This window comes from Pimephales promelas, chromosome 10 (genome assembly GCF_988280905.1).
Source record: "Pimephales promelas chromosome 10, fPimPro1.hap1.1, whole genome shotgun sequence".
In the NCBI taxonomy this organism is placed as follows: Eukaryota; Metazoa; Chordata; class Actinopteri; order Cypriniformes; family Leuciscidae; genus Pimephales; species Pimephales promelas.
In genome coordinates, this window is record NC_142778.1 from 5,352,053 (window position 1) to 5,359,468 (window position 7,416).

Consider the following 7,416-nt stretch of genomic DNA (forward strand, 5'->3'; position numbering starts at 1 on the left):
TACAGTGGCAAAACTCCGCTCAGTGCCGCTGGCAATGCTATAACGTCTCCGCTTTAGGGTGTGTCTGTTGCGAGTGTGTTTAATCTGTTTTTTTCAACATATACACACAGTATAATCATCAGAGATGCACGCAATCACATTCGGAAATAGACAAGCTTTGTTTACGTAAATGCCCTAAGCAAAGATATCTCGTCAAATTTTATAAACTTTTAAAAACCCAGCGAGTATAATCACAATGAACACATCCAAAGTGAATTATTTAACATATAACAACTGTAAAGCGTCTAATTTGTAAACAAAATTATTTACACACTAAATCCAACCTAAACTCCGGCACAATTTGCATATTTAAAAAATCTCAAAACAGACGTCACATCCCAAACCGGACATCAATTGGCTGCCGACCGCATTTTTCGCTTGATATTTGCATAAAGTCAAGAACTGGCCTTCCTTTTTGATGTTTTCGTTTGCTGTAAACGCTTTCTCCGGTCCGCTGTCAAATGCAATGCGCGAGTGTGAAGCTCGACTTCCATAGGAATGAATTGAAAACGCTAGCTCATTCCTCATTGTATTAATATGGTAAAAATGTACAATGGTTTTTTTTCAAATGAAGACAGTTATTTGATGCAATGTACTAAGAGATAAAGTCAGCAAGACCGATATCACAATCTCTGCCATTGATTTCCTTTTCAGCGATCACATGATCATATAATGATTTCAACGTCTGGCCTCAGCTAAAAGGATTGCATCAGGATCTGTGTTTGCACTGACTCAAGAATGCCGTATCAGGATCAGATAGTGTTTGTGCTGTAATGGTTGAGTATGTGCAGATACTGTGCGTGTCATTAATGTCTCGGGCTGAGCTCTGTGCGTAGTTAATAATGTGCGGCGCTGCACAGTCTCCCTCTGTATATTCTTCAATATGTAACCTGGCATTTCCTCCCCTAGCCGAGAGCTCAGTGTGTTTTCTCCTTCTTTCTTGTATCCCACAGTACTTTCATTTGGGTTTGCAGTGTGCATTCTCACACCTCCTCTCCTTTTCTCTCATCTTGTCTGGACTTTCTTTTATGATTTAGGAATTCTTTTTTTGTCTCATCTCTTCTAAATGTTTCCCTCTCCTCACTCCTCATCGTGTCCTTTCTCAATTTGTACCTTGTTTTCTCATCCTCTCTCCTTTCCCCTCATATATATATATATATATATATATATATATATTTTTTTTGCCTTTTCTCATCTAATTTATTCATGTCAATTCTCATCTATTCTTTTCTTTCCATTCCTCTTCACTGTCCCAACCGGTCTCCCCCTCACTTCTCATCTTGTCTCCTTTCTCATCTTCTCTTATCTTGTCCATCTCATCCATCTTCCTCGTCTCACCTCACAGAGTCTCTTCTTTTCTCATCTCACCTGTTCTCCTCTTCTCTCCTTTTAGTGTCATTTTCTCATATTGTCTAATCTCAAATGGTTTTCCTGTTCTCTCCTCACTTCTCTGATCTCCTCTTGTCTTGTCTAGTTTCTTCTCATATTGTATCATCTTGCATGGCCTCCTCTTGTCTGGTTTCTTCTCCTCTAGACTCTTTTTCTTGCTTGTCATCAGATTTTGTTAATTATATATTCTCCTCTTGTCTCGTCTCGCCTCATTTTGCTTCTTCTCTCCACTGGCCTCTTCTTCCCTTGTCTCGATTTTATTAAAGGGATAGTTCACTTTGAAATTAATTTTTGGTATGTTTTAGCTTACCTCAAGGGCATCCAAAATGTAGGTGGTTTTGTTTCCACAGTATTTTCAATTTCGACATTTTTAGGTCAAACCGTTGTTGTCTGTCAGTCATATAATGGAGGTTTAGGGGGTCCACGTCAAAGAGCATGCACAGAGAAGTCCAAATTAAACATGATTTAATGACTCGTAAATGTAAAGGCCAATTTATACTTCTGCGTAGGGTGCGCGCTGTAGGTACGGCGTAGCATACGCATTTCCGCGTCCCATACCGCGTACCCTTCGCCGTCGCCTGACGCGCACCTCCTCAAAAATGTAACTACACGTCGCGACGACGCGGACCGCAAGATCGGTGATTGGTCGGCTTGGTAGCATCACATTTCCTCCTACGCATTTCCGCACGTACCTTCTCACGCATTTCCACCACTGTCTATGATTTCCACACGTACCATCTCCTCCGACATCTTCTCTCATTTCTGCCTTTCAGTTTTAGTAATTTCACTAAAGTGAACTGTATTTCCACCTCAATAAGCTCCAACTCCAACATGATCAGCTCTCTTTCAGTCGCTATTGCTTGTAGTAACCTAGCCGCGAGGAATCTAAACACAGTGGAACATTAAAACCCTCCGCCGCCAACTTGCGTTTCGGAGCAGTACTGCAGGGCATCCAAGACCTGAACGCAGAAGTATATGTATGCTCACAACGGCATCGCCTATGTGCGTAGCCAACGCCGTACACTACGGCGTACCATCGACGCAGAAGTATAAATTGGCCTTAAGTACACATTGATGGCCTAAGACACGAAACGAGCGGTTTGTGTGAGAAAACGAACAGTATTTATATCGTTTTTACCTCGTGTAACCACAGCCATGTCCAACTGAAACGTGTCCAACGTTCCCCAAGTGATCGCTCGTGTGTGTATGTCACAGAGATTTCGGAAGCTTTACCTTTCACTGTGAAGATCTAAATATATTTAGATATAAAGGGACTCACAATGGAAGACGATTTCCAAGGTAAAACTTCCGAAATCTCTGTGTAAACAATGAGTGACATACCCACCGAGCGATCACATCCGGCGGAACGTTGGACACGGTTCAGTTGGACATTACACGAGGTAAAAACGATATAAATACTGTTCGTTTTCTCACACAAACCGCTCGTTTCGTGTCTTAGGCCATCAATGTGTACTTACATTTACGAGTCATTAAATCATGTTTAATTTGGACTTCTCTGTGCATGCTCTTTGAGGTGGACCCCCTAAACCTCCATTATATGATTGACCGAAAAATGTCAAAATACTGTGGAAACAAAGACTACATCTTGGATGCCCTTGAGGTAAGCTAAAACATACCAAAAATTTATTTCAGAGTGAACTATCCCTTTAACATCTATTCTCAAATGTCGTCTCCTTCTGTCTCACCTCACGTCATCTCTCTCTTTTCTCATCCGATATTGTTTTATCTCTCATAGTTGCAGTCACCAGTTGTGCTCTGGTTCGGTCGTCTTGGCCCAGTGTATGAGGTTAGGGACAGAAATACAGGCATGATGAGACACAGCAAAGGCGGGAAAAAAAATAGCAAAAACGTTCATAACTTGTAGCCACAGAAGGATTACAGAAGAGACATTCCAGCAGCATCAGATTAATCCAGACTAGCTTCAGGGAGAGTGGCGGACAACCCCGTCTTTATTCATTCCTACCGTAGCTGCTGACAGCTTCGTGTTTTGTTCTTACTGTACACACAAACCACATTTTCCCAGGCTCAACGCTCAAAGTTCGAGTATATTGCGTAATATCTTTGGCTGTCACATCAAGGGCAATACCGTTACGTCTTCTCGCAGGCCCTCTCAGCCTCCTAATGATGGAGAGGGGCTTGTGGCCTGTCAACAAAGTGTGTCAGGCTCTGAATGGATGAGCTTGACTGCCTCTCAAACTGCCGTGGATGTTTTCTGTGGCTCTGCCAAACGCTGGACACACTAGAGTGAGTTTTACAGGTCAGCTGACCTGCCACGGAGGGAACGAGAGACCCGTGACACACGGGTGTGCGTAAACGCGCGAACCGCAAAACCCCGGAGACGTTTGCTTATGTTTCGGTGGAGCGGCTGTGAAGCGGAACGCAGGTTCACGTCAGGGATGTGTGTGTAAGAGAAGGGGCGGTCCAGCTGGCCAGATGGGAAAAAGCACCACAGAGGCCTTCTGCAAACAACATGTGGAAAGGCTTTGGCTTCTAATGTAGCGTGGAGCGTTTATATACTTCATGCAGACCGCTCTACTGTCCATCAGAGAGAAGAAGCCTCGGCGCTCGCAATCACGCCCGCGGTCGAGTGGCCGAGACGACCTCATCTTCTGCTTCCTGCTTCCTCTTAATCTTCCCGACCCCCAGTCGGAGAAAAGGACTCCCTCAGGGCCGGCTCCGCTTCAGCTGTTCAGTGTGCGGAAGTGCTTACCCACAATCCTCCCTGAGCAGGTGGCCCTTAACAGGCCTCTTTGTTTTCCTGCGTCTTGCCAAAAGAAGCTGAAGGAGAAGCTTGTGAAAATTAATTTCTCCCCCCCTTTGGTTCACGTCTTGGCGCTCTGCTCTTGGCAATTCTGCCGGCCCAAATGTATATGAAGCGTTCACAGGCTCCAAAATAGGATTTCCTGCACTTGTGTGATGTCATTTTTCTCAGGATCCAAGGAAAAGCAGAGAAGCTCAATTTGGCGAAACACAAAGCAGCTCCGTAGGGACGTGGGCACAAGCGTTTTGCGAGCGTGGCCGCCGGTTTACTTAATCTCCGATACACTCCACACACTTTTCTCACATTCTCATCGACCCCTTTGTGATCCCTCATGATGGGAAGAGTTTTACTATGGTCTCTTTCTGTAAATGACTTCCTGAACTCGTATCTCTTCAGCTCAGTGGCTGTGTTTTGCTCCCAGAGCTGCTTGTTTCGGTCTCAGAGCCAGTGAGCAATTATGTGCAATTGGCCTTTGCAATCCAGTGCTGCTTCTGATGATCTCATGGATAAATGCCATTGGGATAAAGAGAGGAGATTAGGCCTCACATTGAAATCTGAAGGACGGAATGGCCTTCAAAGAGATCAGGCCTGTTCTGTCCTCTCAACATTGGCTAGATAACTGATGGAGGACACCATAAGGAGACATCAAGGACAGAGCTGAGAACAACTGGCACGTCGACAAGGCAATGTGAATTCTTCCAAAGGCACAAACAGGAATATTTCAGGCTTAAATACATCTGTCGGTTATTGCAGGAAACAATTTGGGGAAAGCATATGGGGAAAGTATGAAGCATGATTTAATGTTTAAAATAACAAAAGTTTGTGCCGGATTTAATGCATGCATGTATGTGCGCATGAAAAATTGCAGTTTGTACATACATGCATGCATTTTTATTTATTCTTAATCAGAAATAATTCATCCATTTTAGAGTCATTGGTTTTTCAATTTACAGTAGTTTATACTGTTATGCCTAACAAAGCAGTATTCATTTGATCAAAAATACAGTAAAAATAGTTATCTATTGTGAAATATTATTCAAATTTAAACCCATTTTAAAATCTACATTATTCCTGTGATGGCAAGGCTGAATTTTTGTTGAAAACACTTAATATTGTTGGGTAAATCGTGACTTCTCTGTTTAATTTAATGCATCTTTTGAATGCTACTTGTTTCTGAGGCAACTGTGAGTATGTGATTGTTATATATATTAAAAATCAAACATATTCATGGGTAATCATGTGTAATTTCTATGAGGAAACATTTGTACGCAGATTTTATGCAGACATATCCATGTACGCATGGTTCGTAAATGAGACCCACTAATTCAACACTTGTTAGCATTTACAATAAAATTGTTTACTAATCTTATCAATGGAAAGTTACATGCAAATTGAAATTGAGCCATAAGCATAAGGATACAAATGTCCACTGTGTTTTGTATTTTGTATTTGCTTTCTGATTTTCCTTTAATATATATATATTCAATACTTGAGAAGCAACACTGCATACCACTGTAAGAAATATTGTAGGTTTAACTTAAAAGATGAAGTAACCTGGTTGCCTTAAAATTGTAAGTTCATTGAAATGGAAAAATTGAGTTAATACAATTGATTTAATCATCAGAAACTCAAAATATTATGTTATCTGAACCAGATAAAGTATTTAAGTTGATATGACAAAAGAAAAAATGTTGTGATTACAAATCATGAAAATATATTTTTTTACAGTGATATAAACCTAGTTTTCATAAAATATATCTAAAACATCAATTGTTTTACTACACTTTATACTACTTTTTACATTTTTTTAAGTATAAATAACTAAAGTTAAAAACATAATACATTTTTGTTTATTTTTACATGATTTACCGCAAAATAATCCAGAAGTTACAATATTTCTGAAATAATATATTCTGTATTTCAGTAGTGAATTTTGAAGCTAATAGGCTATAGACGTTGCTTTATTGGATTTATAGTTTTCAGAATAACCGTCTTGCCATCAAACATGTCTATAAGTTTTACCACATTTTCTGACATTCGAGGAGTGAATTTTTCACGTCAGTTTTGCAGGCTGGATACATTTCATCACACAAAACACACTCCAACGCCAAACTGCCCTGGAAAGCCACCATCACAGCGCTTTCTCTCACAATGGAAAGCAGACCACATCGCTAACCATGACAGTGTTTGAAATGTACAAGGATAATATGCTTTCTTAACACTTAGGAGAGCAAACAAACAGTGGTGAACAAACAAACAGACGAGTAAACAAATTATCCTCAGGAATGCTGCTCAAGAACACAGCCACAAAGAAGAAAGGACATTTTCACTTTTTCTCTCACTTTCGCTCGTCCCATCTGTCCGAGGTTAGAGGTACTCATATCCAGACCTGTTGCTTTATGCAGGTTTTTTTTTTTGTGGGAGTCAAAGACATTATAGCATTACATTTTCTGAAAAACAAACTTGAACCCTGTTGTGCCTTCTCCATCTGGAAACGGTAGAGGGCTTGTCTGAAAGATAAAAACGATATGAATCGCTTCTGGCAACGCAAACAGACAATCTGGGATCAATTACAGGGACAGCGTTCTGAAAGTAAAAAAGGGAGGAGGGGGTAGGAACCAAGAACTTAGTGTTGCAGTTTCGTCCGCACACACAACGTCGACTGCTAATGCTATCTGGGACCTGTAGCATAAATAGTGTGTCTATAAAGTCTGGCTGTGGATTGGCTGATATTTGGGTAGTAGCGATCCCTCCCCGCGGTAACGGCCCTCGTAATGGAGTTCCTGCAGAGAGTTTTAAAGCGAGACATCACAGGCCAGCTGCAGTTTGTAGGATCGTTCTTGCTATTTTTCAGTATCTCGACGTCCATTTTATGATACGTCCCAGCTAACATTTTGGAAAGTTTCTCTTAAAGTTAAGCCCGATAAATGTATGCCAGATTTACCCCATTCGATATTCTATGGGAAAAAGAGGTATCGGTCGGTTCCGATGTTTGGCTCAGATAATCTGGTAATGTGTGGTGTTTACAGATCAAATCTTAAACCTCCCAATCTGCTCGTGAACATACCCGGGCTGCCCAGACAATATCAAACATTAGGATTTTAAAGGGGTGGTTGATTGCGATTTCACTTTTTTCATTTTAAATAGTGTGTAATGTTGCTGTTGGTGCATGAACAGTATCTGCAAAGTTGCAGCGCTGAAAGTTC